This window comes from Bidens hawaiensis, unplaced genomic scaffold (genome assembly GCF_021521415.1).
Source record: "Bidens hawaiensis isolate Kalapana, Puna unplaced genomic scaffold, B.hawaiensis_p1.1 tig00019953_1, whole genome shotgun sequence".
Classification (NCBI taxonomy): Eukaryota; Viridiplantae; Streptophyta; class Magnoliopsida; order Asterales; family Asteraceae; genus Bidens; species Bidens hawaiensis.
Genome location: NW_027493034.1, coordinates 50,042 through 65,283, shown reverse-complemented (window position 1 = coordinate 65,283; position 15,242 = coordinate 50,042). Strand labels below are relative to the sequence as shown.

The 15,242-nt window shown below is 41.2% G+C and overlaps 1 pseudogene; it reads left to right on the top strand.

The window, feature by feature from the left end:
• LOC143559618 ((-)-germacrene D synthase-like) overlaps window positions 1–14,077 on the top strand; it is a 38,778-nt pseudogene extending 24,701 nt beyond the window's left edge.
• Window positions 14,078–15,242: the final 1,165 nt, after the last annotated feature.

The window sequence follows — 15,242 nt, the reverse complement described above, 5'->3', positions numbered from 1 at the left end:
CAGAAAAATTTGGTATTTTTCTAAAGTGTTTTGGTATTTTTGACATATTTAGTATTTTAATAAGATTTGAAAATAGATAAATATATGTAAATTTACGAAAATAAATCTGGAAAAATTCCAGAAAGTTATGAGGATGACAAGGATCATCCCAGAAAAATTTGGTATTTTTCTAAAGTGTTTTGGTATTTTTGACATATTTAGTATTTTAATGAGATTTAAAAATAGGTAAATAAATGCAAATATAGGAAAATAAATCTGGAAAATTTTATAAAATGTTCTTTCTGTCAAAATAAGTTTTGAGCAAAATTTCAAGACCCGAGACTAAACGGGTAATTATTTGTGCTAAAATGAACATAAAAACAATTAGTTAAAGCTTAAAACGTGTAAACCGGCAAAGTTCGCATAAGCGAGCTGACTGGTACACGAAAAACTTTAAAATAGACCATTTTCATAAATCTAAGTAAATTAAGTAAAAATAAATCATCCGAAAATAATTCGGATGATTTGGGTAATTGTACCCGATGTTACCGTTTCCGACACCGAAATACCGGAAACGGGCCCCGCGGCCAAACGGGGTGTCAAACCGAGCTATAATTTCATCACTTTAACTAAATTGACTGTCAAACTCTAAGCAATGTCACAATCTGAGTCCTTAGAAGTGTCACGGGGTTAACATTGTCCCCGAATCGAGTACAGTACTGGGTTAACAGTGTTCCCAGATGTACCGATTTATACATATTTAAGTTATGGGAATTGTATAGTAACGGCTAGATATTATATTACAGATCCAGGCACGTAGCTGTTCCTTAAATTACTCACCAACTCACAACAAGGTGAGTTTTCACGAGCCCCTTTTAATGAATTGTCTTAATTATATTTTCCCGGGGCGGAAAACATGTCTTATTTAAAGTATTTAAGTACATACCGATCGTATGGAAATACTTGTACATTTATATATATATGGGCTGATGCATAGAATATATAAAATGTTTATAATGTATTATTGTTCTGGGGTAACATAGTTCCCAGGGGTTATTGTTGTTCTGGGGTAACATAGTTCCCAGGGGTTATTATTGTTCTGGGGTAACATAGTTCCCAGGGGTTATTATTGTTCTGGGGTAACATAGTTCCCAGGGGTTATTATTATTCTGGGGTAACATAGTTCCCAGGGGTTATTATTGTTCTGGGGTAACATAGTTCCCAGGGGTTATTATTATTCTGGGGTAACATAGTTCCCAGGGGTTATTATTATTCTGGGGTAACATAGTTCCCAGGGGTTATTGTTGTTCTGGGGTAACATAGTTCCCAGGGGTTGTTATTGTTCTGGGGTAACATAGTTCCCAGGGGTATTTATTGTTCTGGGGTAACATAGTTCCCAGAAAGATATGGGAAATGTTCTGGGGTAACAAAGTTCCCAGCATGATTATATTGTTAATAAATGATTATTAAAATGATTTGTCAGTGTTTATTTAAATTAGTGAAACTCACCAACTATTCGTAGTTGACCCGTTTTCTTTACATGTTTTCTAGGTATGCCCAAGTTGGATTGATTGATGTTTGCTTAACTATCTGTGCTACCTGTTGGAAGCTTGCTGCTCTTTGTTTTGTAATGAATTTATTAATGTCTTATCGGTAAAATATGTGTGTAACACCTAGACAGTAATGAAACTCGCAACGATGTAATATGTTATAAATTAATGTAGTGGTATTTTCTTTATAAGCAATGCTGTTGATATCAGATGTGTCTGTTGCATCCCGTGTACGTTTCCGCTGCGGTTACGGGGTGTTACAGAACTTGGTATCAGAGCCATTGGTTATAAAGAATTAGGATGTCTGAAAAAGATACCTAAAATATAACCAGTAGCTCAAGTATTATAGGATCTGAATATCAACTAATAATATATTGTGACGAGATCGGGATGAACTTGGATGGACAAGTGGGTTATTATGGTCCGGAACATAATAACAGACTTGTCTGCACGAGGAAATTCAGGGGAAGTCACGGGGGACTTAAATAGGTAAAATTGGCAACATATGTGTAAATATATGATAATATTATTATGTGGTAAAGTTGTATAAATAAGTATGTGTTAATTTAATTATGAATTACACTACGAAAAGGACTATATGTTTGTTAACTTGTGTGCAGGTATAATGGCAAGAACACCTAGTGTGTCGACGGAAGAGGACCCGGAAGAGGCTAGTTCCGGGGCCTCTGGAAGCCCAAGTGTAGCACCCAGCTCCGAGCCTTCGGAGGCTAGTCATAGTACTTCTAGACAGACCACCCCAGCTAGGAGTGCTAGTGTACCCTCCCCTGCTAGGGTTACCAGGTCTCCTACCCCGCCCGCACCACAGACCACCCCGATTCCCCTCAGGCGCGGTCCTCGCCTCACGGCGCGGATCAGTGCCCCGTATGTTCCGCCCACTGCTACCCCACCCAGATCCACATACCACCAGGGCGAGTCTTCCCGCCCCCAACCCGAGCCTGCAACCCTACCTGTGTGGGGTCTGCCAAGGCAGGAGCGGGACTTGGCGGCTTGGCTACGTGTTCTCACCGAGCAGGTGAACGAGCACTCTGCCGCCCTGGTCGTGGGGGTACAGAGGCGGGCGTACCTCGGGGACAGCATACTGGACCACCAGTATGCTATTAACCAGTTAAAAAGGGAGTGCTCATACTCCCACTGGTTGATCGAGCAGATGGAAACCCGATTGCGGGTTATGATGGCGGTGCTGGTGGTGCTGGTGGCGGTGTTGGTGGGGTTGGTTTACCACCATGTGTAGACGTGTTGGATGGTAGAATTTTGAACCGCTTTTTGATACTCCGTGTAAGTAGTTAGTGGTGATACTAACACGGAGTGAATCTTGTTTAGTTATAGTACAACCACTGGCCCATAGGGGGTCTCTTGTAGGGCATATCATTATCGATACTTTTGGGTATCATCCAAGCACTGACCCATTGCGGGTTATGTCGAGGATGATACCAACATAGGCCCTTTGTATTAAATCTTAGTTGTGTAATGTTGACTGAAAGTATGTAAATTGATGTTTGTGTAATATGAATCAATGTTTATTAATGAATGAAGTATGTATTGTGTTTTATATTTTGAGATGGTATTGATTATATATATTTCTTTTATGATTGTGTAGAATGGCACCGAAACGATCAACGAAAGTATCGGAAGTAGATGTGAGCCGTTTGATTGCTCAACAGTTGGAGGCGGCGATACCGGATATAGTATCGCGCATCGCCGCCAGTATTAATAACTCGACCAATCCAACCCCTCCGAGCAATCAAACGCCCATAAATAATGATGGGGAACAAAACGCTAATCCTCCAAGGAATGACAACACTATGCCGAGTACTGACGCACCGCCTACGGTGGTCGCTACCGACAGTAATGGCCCAATCCCTACTGTAGAGACCAACCGCACTGGACCATCCAGGGGTTGTTCAATCAAGGACTTTATGTTATGCAAGCCTTTAGAATTTAACGGGTCGGAAGGACCGAATGGGTTAGTGAAATGGTTAGAGAAAATAGAATCAGTGGTAAATATCAGCAACTGTCCCGAGGATTGTGTCGTTAAGTACGCCACCTGTACGTTCACAGACCATGCCTTGACATGGTGGAACACCATAGTACAGACTCGAGGTCAGGCGGCGACAAACCGCATGACCTGGGCAGAGCTTAAGGATCTTGTTTTGAAACATTTCTGCCCAAAGAATGAATTGCAGAAACTGGAACATGAGTTGTGGAACCTAGAGATGCATGGGGCGGACCACTTGGGATATACCAACCGGTTTAATGAACTGTCACGATTAGTGCCGTGGTTGGTCACCCCAGAGTCAAAGAGGGTGGAACGTTATATTTGGGGACTTACTCCAGTAGTGAGGAGTATAGTTAACGCGGGAGGGCACCAGACGTATGAGGGTGCAGTGACACAGGCTGGTATTGTCACGTATGATTTCTTGAGGAGCGGATCGATAAAGGCGACGGGAGAGTCGGCTGGGGGAAAGCGAGGTACGTATGACAATAGGATCCGAGAGAAGCAGCAAAACAAACGAGCTAGGCCCGCTGCCCAGAGCTATGCCATGACTAGTTCGGGCGGAAGGCAAGAACCGCAGAGGGGAACGTTTCCTAAATGCGGGAAATGTGGTTACCACCATAGTGGCGTGTGCAAGGAGGTGGTGTGCCACCGGTGTGGCAGGGTTGGACACTACGCACCAAATTGTAAGACAAATCTGAACAACCTGAACCGTCAACCACAACCTATTCGGGCGCAACCATTTAGAACTCAACCAGCCCGACAGCAGAACCCGCAAGGAAACCAGATGGTGACCACTAGCCGTGCTTGCTACGAATGCGGCAGCACGGATCACTTCAAAAGGAACTGCCCGAAACTGAATCAGGAAGGAAACGGGAGACAACTCGCGGGTCAGCCATCGGCGTCCAATCCGGCGCGAGGCCGGGCATTTGTGATGGGAGCGAACGAGGCGCGCCAGGACCCCAGCGTAGTGACAGGTACCTTCCTCGTCTCTGATCATTACGCTTCTGTATTATTTGATACAGGCGCCGATAGAAGTTTTGTCTCCGTTAGATTCCTTTCGATAGCAAACCTTCCTATTGGTGAAACCATAGAACCCTACACCGTAGAGGTTGCTAACGGTAAAACCATGATAGTTAATCGGATTGTTCGGAATTGCCCTTTTATTCTAAGCGAACAATCCTTCCTGATTGACTTGTTACCGGTAGAATTGGGTAGTTTTGACGTGATAGTGGGAATGGATTGGTTGGCTCGTAATAGGGTAGAAATAAACTGTGAAAAGAAAACAGTCAAGATCCGGGTGTCGGATGACGAGGAGGTATTAGTGCAGGGAGAAAAATCCGGCACCATGATACCATTTATATCCCACCTCAAGGTGTTGAAATATATACGTCAGGGATGTGTGGCGTATCTAGCGAGCCTGACGGCCGCTGATTCTGAGGAAAAACGGGTGGACGATATTCCCGTGGTACGCGAATTTCCACAAGTTTTTCCAGAGGAACTTCCTGGATTACCGCCAACCCGGCAAGTCGAATTCAGAATCGACTTATTACCTCAAGCCGGCCCTGTTGCTAAGGCCCCTTACAGACTTGCACCGTCCGAGATGCAAGAACTATCCAACCAGTTGCAGGAATTGTTGGATAAGGGGTTTATACGTCCCAGTTATTCCCCGTGGGGTGCACCTGTACTATTTGTGAAAAAGAAGGACGGAAGCCTTCGAATGTGCATTGACTACAGGGAATTGAACAAATTAACCATCAAAAATAGATATCCTCTTCCCCGAATCGATGATTTGTTCGACCAACTACAAGGTGCGAGCTATTTCTCAAAAATTGATCTTAGATCGGGATACCACCAAGTTAGAATTCAAGAGGAGGATATCCCAAAAACCGCGTTTCGGACTCGCTACGGCCACTACGAATTTTTAGTTATGCCTTTTGGGCTAACAAATGCGCCGGCGGTGTTCATGGATCTCATGAACCGAGTCTGTAAACCCTATCTTGACAAGTTCGTCATTGTATTTATTGACGATATTTTGATATACTCGAAGAGTAAAGAGGAGCACGAGCAACACTTAAAGTTAGTTTTAGAGCTCCTGGATCAGGAGAAGTTATATGCAAAATTCTCCAAGTGTAACTTCTGGTTACAAGAGGTGCAATTCCTCGGTCATGTTATAAACCACCAAAGAATACACGTTGATCCGAGTAAGGTTGAAGCTATTAAGAATTGGCAAGCGCCTAAATCTCCGAAAGAAATCCGCCAATTCTTAGGCTTAGCCGGATACTATCGTCGATTTATTGAGAATTTTTCCAGCATTGCCCAACCTTTAACCCTGCTGACCCAAAAGGATCGAAGGTATGATTGGGGTGAAGAGCAGGAAGCGGCGTTTCAAACGCTAAAGCAAAGATTGTGCCAAGCGCCAATCTTAAGTCTCCCCGACGGAGACGATGGATTTGTTGTATATTGTGACGCATCCCGTAGAGGGTTAGGATGCGTGTTAATGCAAAATAAAAAGGTCATAGCCTATGCGTCTCGACAGTTAAAAGTTCATGAGAAAAACTACACTACCCATGACTTGGAACTGGGAGCAGTCATCTTTGCACTTAAAATCTGGAGACACTATCTCTACGGTACAAAGTGCACCATATTCACTGATCATAAAAGTTTGCAACACATATTCGATCAGAAAGAACTGAATATGAGGCAACGAAGATGGGTCGAGTTGCTGAGTGACTATGACTGTGACATACGATATCACCCCGGCAAGGCTAACGTTGTAGCCGATGCCTTGAGTAGAAAGGATCGAGTCAAGCCACTACGTGTGCGAGCGTTGGGGATGATAGTTCAGTCAAACCTTTCAGATTTAATTCGAGTCGCTCAACGCGAGGCGTTGAAAGAGGGCCAATTGGATAAAGAAGGACTTTACGAGAATGAGAAGAATTTCGAACAGCGTGTGGACGAAATTCTTTATTTCAAAAATCGGATTTGGATCCCGACCCTCCATGACCTTCGTGATTTGATCATGGATGAAGCACATAAATCGAAATATTCCATACATCCGGGATCAGATAAAATGTACAAGGATGTGAGAGAATTTTACTGGTGGCCAGGTATGAAAAAGGATATAGCCACATACGTCGTCAAGTGTACGACGTGTGCGAGAGTTAAGGCGGAACACCAGAAACCCTCGGGAATGCTACATCAGCCGGAAATTCCCGAATGGAAGTGGGAGCAGATCACAATGGATTTTGTGACACATCTCCCCAAGACACCCCGAGGTCATGATGCGATTTGGGTAATCGTGGATCGGTTAACCAAATCGGCACATTTTATTCCAATTAGGAATACTTTTAACACTGAGAGACTTGCGCAAATTTATATAAATGAAATAGTGTCTCGTCATGGCATCCCCATCTCGATCATCTCCGATAGGGATAGCCATTTCACCTCCAAACTTTGGCAAGCTGTCCAAGAAGCATTGGGAACACGTATTGACCTAAGCACAGCCTACCACCCTCAGACCGATGGTCAGTCTGAGAGGACCATTCAAACTTTGGAGGATTTGCTTCGTGCCTGCGTACTGGACTTTAAGGGAAATTGGGACCAACATCTCCCACTCGTTGAATTTTCCTATAATAACAGTTATCACAGCAGTATAAAGGCAGCACCTTATGAAGCATTGTATGGGCGGAAGTGCCGATCACCACTTTGCTGGTCTGAAGTGGGAGACCCGCAGATCATTAGATCGGATCTGGTCCAGGAGACGACCAGCAAGATTCTTGAGATTAAGAACAACCTGAAAGCCGCGCGGGATCGGCAGAAGAGTTATGCTGATACCCGTCGAAAACCGTTGTCATTTGAGAAGGGTGAAAAGGTATACTTGAAAGTATCACCCTGGAAAGGAGTGGTCAGATTTGGAAAGGCGGGGAAGTTGGCCCCTAGATACATTGGACCATTCAACATTACTGCAAAGATCGGTCCGGTAGCTTACCGACTAGAACTGCCTGAGGAACTAAGTGCAGTTCATAACGTGTTTCATGTGTCGAATTTGAAAAGATGTCTGGCGGATGAGACATCGGTGTTACCCTTAGAGGGTGTTCAAATAAGTGATAGGCTCAACTTCGTAGAGGAGCCCATCGAAATAGTAGACGGTAAGATCAAGCAACTTAGACACAATAAGATCTCGTTGGTCAAAGTTAGATGGAATTCGCAACGAGGCCCAGAATTTACTTGGGAACGAAAGGATGAATTCCGGAAGAAATACCCCCACCTATTTCCTCAAAAGGAAGTAGTTGACGCATAAAATTTCGAGGACGAAATTTTTATAACGGGGGGAGAATGTAACGATTCCGGCAAATCCAGGTATACCCTAGCCGGAATATACTATTTACGTGTTATTTAATATTGATTATATGAGTTATAGCACATTGACACGAATATATATGGTTCACAGTATGAATCATACTCAATTATATAGTGAATCGTATTGGGATTACAATCAATCATTGATCGGTTATTGAAACCCGAACGAATCGGGAATTACATTATAGACGAAGTATATAATGTTTAGTGATATTTACGAGGTATTAATGCTTCGGGATAAGTAAATTATAGCACAGAAAAAGGATTTCGATTTAATGGTATATCGGTACGCTAAACGAAACCTTTAACACCAAACCAAGCAAGAGACGATCAATCAAGCCGAAAAAGATGCGTAATTATTAATAATATGATGTTTTAATGTCATGGTTTAAGTTTTTAAAGTTTTTAAGTCGGTTTTATGTAAATTTTTATTTTGACCCGAAAAACGACCATTTTAATTTCGTTTCAAGCCGAAATACGAGTTTAAACGAGAAACGAACTGAGCCAGATTATCCACAACATTATCCGGATTGCGTAATCCGAATATGTGGCTTAGAATTGATGTGTGGGGCCCACCCCCATCCACCCTTGGGACCGATCGGCCCTTATTATTATTATTATCATTCATTTCTTTTTTTTTTAACACATTTCAACAATAAACACTCTCAAATCTCTCAAATCCTTTCAACATTCATTCAAAACCCTTGATCCAAACCAAGATTTTGAAGGTATAAGCATGTTATATTGCATAATCTTTGATGTTATTTACTTAGTTTGAGTTATTTTTGCAAGAACAAAAGGGTTCCAAGTGACATATGGGTGAAAACCCGAGATGGAACCGGTTCTTGTGTGATCAAAGGATGTATACAAGTTATACAAAGGATCTTGATCCAAGTAATTAGTTAAAAGTGTTTAGAATAGATTTTTACGGTTAGAATCTTTGTTTTTACATAAAAACCGACACTATGAAAGAAATGGTTTGATTGTTGGTATAGTTTGCTTGGTATTGTGTTATTGTGCTTGTAAGTGTTGTATCTAGCGGCTAGCAAAGGCTAGAAACCGAGATCCTTGCGATCAAAAGCTAGAAAACACAAAAGAGTTCGGTTTTCGTGTGTATGAGAAATTTGGACAGATTTTCGTGTGCTTAGAGTCGGGTCACGAAATTTCACAGAGATGATCTACACATGAAAATATGAGATCTGTGAATTTTTGGTAATTTTTGGATAAAATATGAATATTTGGTGAATTTAATGCTCGGTTTTGGCCAAAAATAGTGAAAAATAGCAAAACATGATGAAAAATTCTGGAAAATTTAAGATAAGCTTTTTATCACATATAAAAGTCACCCACAAAATTTGAGCTCAGTTGGAAAAGTCTAAGTAGGCTTTTCGGTGAAACGAGTTCTAGGGCTTTCTAGCTCGGTTTTGGGTGAAAAGGGCTTGAAAAATGAGTTTTAAAATCTGGAAAAAATTCCAGAAAGTTATGAGGATGACAAGGATCATCCCAGAAAAATTTGGTATTTTTCTAAAGTGTTTTGGTATTTTTGACATATTTAGTATTTTAATAAGATTTGAAAATAGATAAATATATGTAAGTTTACGAAAATAAATCTGGAAAAATTCCAGAAAGTTATGAGGATGACAAGGATCATCCCAGAAAAATTTGGTATTTTTCTAAAGTGTTTTGGTATTTTTGACATATTTAGTATTTTAATAAGATTTGAAAATAGATAAATATATGTAAATTTACGAAAATAAATCTGGAAAAATTCCAGAAAGTTATGAGGATGACAAGGATCATCCCAGAAAAATTTGGTATTTTTCTAAAGTGTTTTGGTATTTTTGACATATTTAGTATTTTAATGAGATTTAAAAATAGGTAAATAAATGCAAATATAGGAAAATAAATCTGGAAAATTTTATAAAATGTTCTTTCTGTCAAAATAAGTTTTGAGCAAAATTTCAAGACCCGAGACTAAACGGGTAATTATTTGTGCTAAAATGAACATAAAAACAATTAGTTAAAGCTTAAAACGTGTAAACCGGCAAAGTTCGCATAAGCGAGCTGACTGGTACACGAAAAACTTTAAAATAGACCATTTTCATAAATCTAAGTAAATTAAGTAAAAATAAATCATCCGAAAATAATTCGGATGATTTGGGTAATTGTACCCGATGTTACCGTTTCCGACACCGAAATACCGGAAACGGGCCCCGCGGCCAAACGGGGTGTCAAACCGAGCTATAATTTCATCACTTTAACTAAATTGACTGTCAAACTCTAAGCAATGTCACAATCTGAGTCCTTAGAAGTGTCACGGGGTTAACATTGTCCCCGAATCGAGTACAGTACTGGGTTAACAGTGTTCCCAGATGTACCGATTTATACATATTTAAGTTATGGGAATTGTATAGTAACGGCTAGATATTATATTACAGATCCAGGCACGTAGCTGTTCCTTAAATTACTCACCAACTCACAACAAGGTGAGTTTTCACGAGCCCCTTTTAATGAATTGTCTTAATTATATTTTCCCGGGGCGGAAAACATGTCTTATTTAAAGTATTTAAGTACATACCGATCGTATGGAAATACTTGTACATTTATATATATATGGGCTGATGCATAGAATATATAAAATGTTTATAATGTATTATTGTTCTGGGGTAACATAGTTCCCAGGGGTTATTGTTGTTCTGGGGTAACATAGTTCCCAGGGGTTATTATTGTTCTGGGGTAACATAGTTCCCAGGGGTTATTATTGTTCTGGGGTAACATAGTTCCCAGGGGTTATTATTATTCTGGGGTAACATAGTTCCCAGGGGTTATTATTGTTCTGGGGTAACATAGTTCCCAGGGGTTATTATTATTCTGGGGTAACATAGTTCCCAGGGGTTATTATTATTCTGGGGTAACATAGTTCCCAGGGGTTATTGTTGTTCTGGGGTAACATAGTTCCCAGGGGTTGTTATTGTTCTGGGGTAACATAGTTCCCAGGGGTATTTATTGTTCTGGGGTAACATAGTTCCCAGAAAGATATGGGAAATGTTCTGGGGTAACAAAGTTCCCAGCATGATTATATTGTTAATAAATGATTATTAAAATGATTTGTCAGTGTTTATTTAAATTAGTGAAACTCACCAACTATTCGTAGTTGACCCGTTTTCTTTACATGTTTTCTAGGTATGCCCAAGTTGGATTGATTGATGTTTGCTTAACTATCTGTGCTACCTGTTGGAAGCTTGCTGCTCTTTGTTTTGTAATGAATTTATTAATGTCTTATCGGTAAAATATGTGTGTAACACCTAGACAGTAATGAAACTCGCAACGATGTAATATGTTATAAATTAATGTAGTGGTATTTTCTTTATAAGCAATGCTGTTGATATCAGATGTGTCTGTTGCATCCCGTGTACGTTTCCGCTGCGGTTACGGGGTGTTACATACGGGTTGTCAGGGTGTACCACCCCTGGATGCACCTCCAAGTATAGAAGGTCATCAGGCGGTCCACATGGGGCTCGATGCCCAGAATCCGGCACACCCACTCGAAGTGGCGAATCTTGGCGACCGCCATAGGGTGCAGCTCGGTCAAATGAACACCGTGCCTCTCAAGGACACGGTAAACAAACTTTGTCAATGGGAACCTAAGATTCCCATAGACAAAGAATGCTGCATAAACCCCGATCTTGCCTCTGGGGGCATCGTACACGGTCTGGTGGGATTCAGGAAACTCAGGCTCGAGAGGATCGAGCATGAACTTCCTAACAACATACCGGTACTGATCGCCGGGCAGAGCACACTGGCACTCGCCAGCAGTACTCCTATCATCGGTCGTAGGCTCGAAATCATGTGAAGACATCTTGCAAAAGGAAGAAAACGATTTCAGGGGAATGCTCGACTAATTAGAGTATTCACCGGAAATCGCTGTAAAGATGAAGAGAAAATGTGAAAGTATGAATTGGAAAGGATCCTCCACCCCCTTTATATACTAATCGCAATTAATGCGGAGGAGAGAGAAATTGAAGGTGCAATGAAACTATGACGCGTGGCAAAAAGCAACCTGGCAACAGCTGTCAAAAGGACGCGTGCCAATAATTTCGCGGCCACGCGCCCGAAAAATCGCGCCCACGCGCCTAAAAAAGCATCTGGAATGACCATGTACTGTCACGTCACCATAACTTCCTGCACGTCCTGACACAGTCAGAAGAAACAGTCGCACGACGTTTCAGATGTTTGGACTGTTCTTATCCTTACCAACCTTTCGAATTTCAAAATTCAAAATTCAAAAAGATTCAAAAGTAAGCGGGAAAATACCCCTTACCTTGGCAACCAAGTAACCATAAGACGGATGCGGGTACAGTGTTAAGGCAAAACCCTTCACATACCTAGCACCCGCAGGGAATTGAAGCCAAGAAAACCCCGGCAACAAAGTAACTATAAGGCAGGTGCGGGTACAGTGTTAAGGCAAAACCCTTCACATACCTAGCACCCGCAGGGAATTGACGCCAGGGGTACCTTGAAAGTAAAGTAACTGTAAGACGAGCGCGGGTACAGTGTTAAGGCAAAACCCTTCACATACCTAGCGCTCCGCAGGGAATTGAAACCAAGAAGGATCTTTTGGGCAATGCTTGTGGAAACGGAAATAACATCCCCGCATAGCGGGAACGTCGAGAACTACATTGTTTGAGGCTCCAGGATGGAATTGGTGGTTTAAACATAATTGATCACTATGTTCAAAACCACTAAAACCTCAAGGAGAATCCACACAAGTGAGACTCAACGCTCCTGACTTGCGAGAAGGTTACATACCTACCCGCATCATACCCAAAGATCAAGCAAAAAAAATCGGGAATTTTTGCAAGTGACATTAGGAAATCCGCGGGAAGAATCCCCACGGAGAACCTTAAAACTAAAAACCTTTTCAAAACCCCTTGCTTAAAGTCCAAAAGTTCACCTCACTTTATTGAACATTCATGAGAAGAACATTGGACTGGGGGGACTTGAAGAGGTAGGTCCCAGCAGAGCCCAGTTGGTCCCGCAAGACTAACCTAGAACAGGGACGTCTGCGCAAAGGCCATCTGCTCCCGCAGGACCCACCATGCTCAGAGAACCTTACGCGCAGTACGCAAGCTGTACACGCAGGGAAAGCCTCCCAATGGTAAAGTACCCCGCCTGTTCCCGCAGTTGCGGATACAAGCCATCAGGGAAGGCTACCCGCAGACAGCAGGGCTACACGCACAAGACACTAGATACTTCAGTAGTCACATGAAGGAATGAGCAAGGCGGGAACAATCCCGCCTAAATGAGCCAGTCTGTATGATTCTGAAAGATCTTTTGTACTATACCTACCAAGGTATGGATAGGACAGACGATCTGACCAGAACAGCCCATGAGCCAATCACAGGGTGACAGCTCACCGACAACAGTGCGAGGAGGAGCACCCTCTAGTACTGTTTGTCACTATTAGCCGCTGCCTACTCACCAACCCTTACTGTAGGCATGCGCAGCCTACAGTTGGTGGAATAGTGTTACTGTTGGCCGTAACCTATTCACCAACCAGCATGGCCTGCGTACAATCCACAGTAGGTGGGACGTGCATAGTCTACAGTTGGTGGAATAGTGCAGCCGACTTTGTTACTGTTGGCCGTAACCTACCCACCAACCAGTATGGCCTGTGCATAGTCCACTGTTGGTAGAACAGGAATACTATTCAGCCGGCTGTACCTTCTAGGAAACCTACCTTCGGCTATAAATACTCCAACATCTTGGAATGGTAAAATCATCTGTTATCCAGTTATCTAGCAATCTCTTAATATACACTTATATTCAGAGCAACCTAGTCTGATTCTCACGCCGGAGGGTGGTCACAAGGAGGAACCCCCCCCTTCTCAGTGACGAGCTTACGGTGTTTGTTTTGCAGGTCTCCTGAAGAACAGCCTTCTCAGCTAGATCTCATCCGTGGGAAACATTACTTAACCCCCAGATTATCTATAATCTGTACCGGGCCACTTAGTGTTTCTTCAAGGTCGTTCCTCTGCCTCTTATAATGCGTGTGATTAACCTCGCACGCGTAATGGATACCCTCTACAAATATGATGATACTTACACACGTGTCGGAAAAGAGCTGAAAGGAAGCATCAAGTCCTTGTTCATTGATGCTATGCGTGTTTAAATTTCTACTTGATATCAAATAATTGGTTCATCTTTGTATTGATGAATCGGGTAATAAGATGTGTTTGTAATATGTTAAGTGTCTGGTTTGATGTAAAATAAAGTTGTCGGTTTGTCTTTGTAAAAATGAACTGTGCAATAATATATGTTTTATTGCAACATATTGTGCCATTGTGGTTTGATTAAGGCTGGCCCAACAAGCTTAAAAAGTAAAGCTAAGCCATTAAAGCATTCATATTCAATTCATCCATTAAATTATCTGAATGAAGTTTTTATAACATACTGAATGGTTTAGGGTGTTACGAATAGAGGAGAGATAACACAATTATTTTTTTGTATGTTTGAAATTTACTGCTCATGTCATATAATTTTTTAATATATTTTGAATGTGATTGTAAGTGAAGGAAAGAGAAATGGTAATGGAAAAGATATAAAAAAATATTATTAATTGAAAAGGAGAGAGAAAATGTAATGTTTTTAAATGTAATTTTGGATTTGAAAATAGTGGAATGGATGAGAATGCTCTTAGAGCATTCACATCGTATCCATCAAAAACTATGAGCGGAGTTTTTATAATTTATGAAGTGGTTTAGGGTGTCGTGAGTTGAATACAGAGAAAATGTAGTGATTTTTCTGTATATTTGAAAAGCTGCTAATCACGTCATATAATTTTTTAATATATTTTAAAAGTAGTTGTGAGTGAAGGAAATATAAATGATAATGATAAAGGTGTAAAAAAGTATTATTCAAACATTTTTTTTTTGTCAATTAGGTCTCTAAAGTTTTAAGAGATTCCAATCCTATGTTTTCTTACCCACCTGATAAGTAAAAAATAGATAATGATGACAAAAAGGAAAAACTTCACTTACCTATTATGTTTTCAATTCGCTAACCTTCAACCAACTAGTTTTATATCCGTCCGGTGGACGAGATATCTTAATGTCATAATCACATGTATTCTTTTTATTTTCATTCTGAACGAAACAATATTTTATAAAATATGTCAAAATTGATGAACTATTTAATTTATGTGGGAGATATAAAAAGTTCAGAAAACAAAAACAATTCTTTCATCTATTTAGGAGATAAGAAGATCAGGTAGCTAATCCCAAGATTTAACCAATGTTTTTACCTAACGGACCCAACATATGTTTGCTTCCATCCAA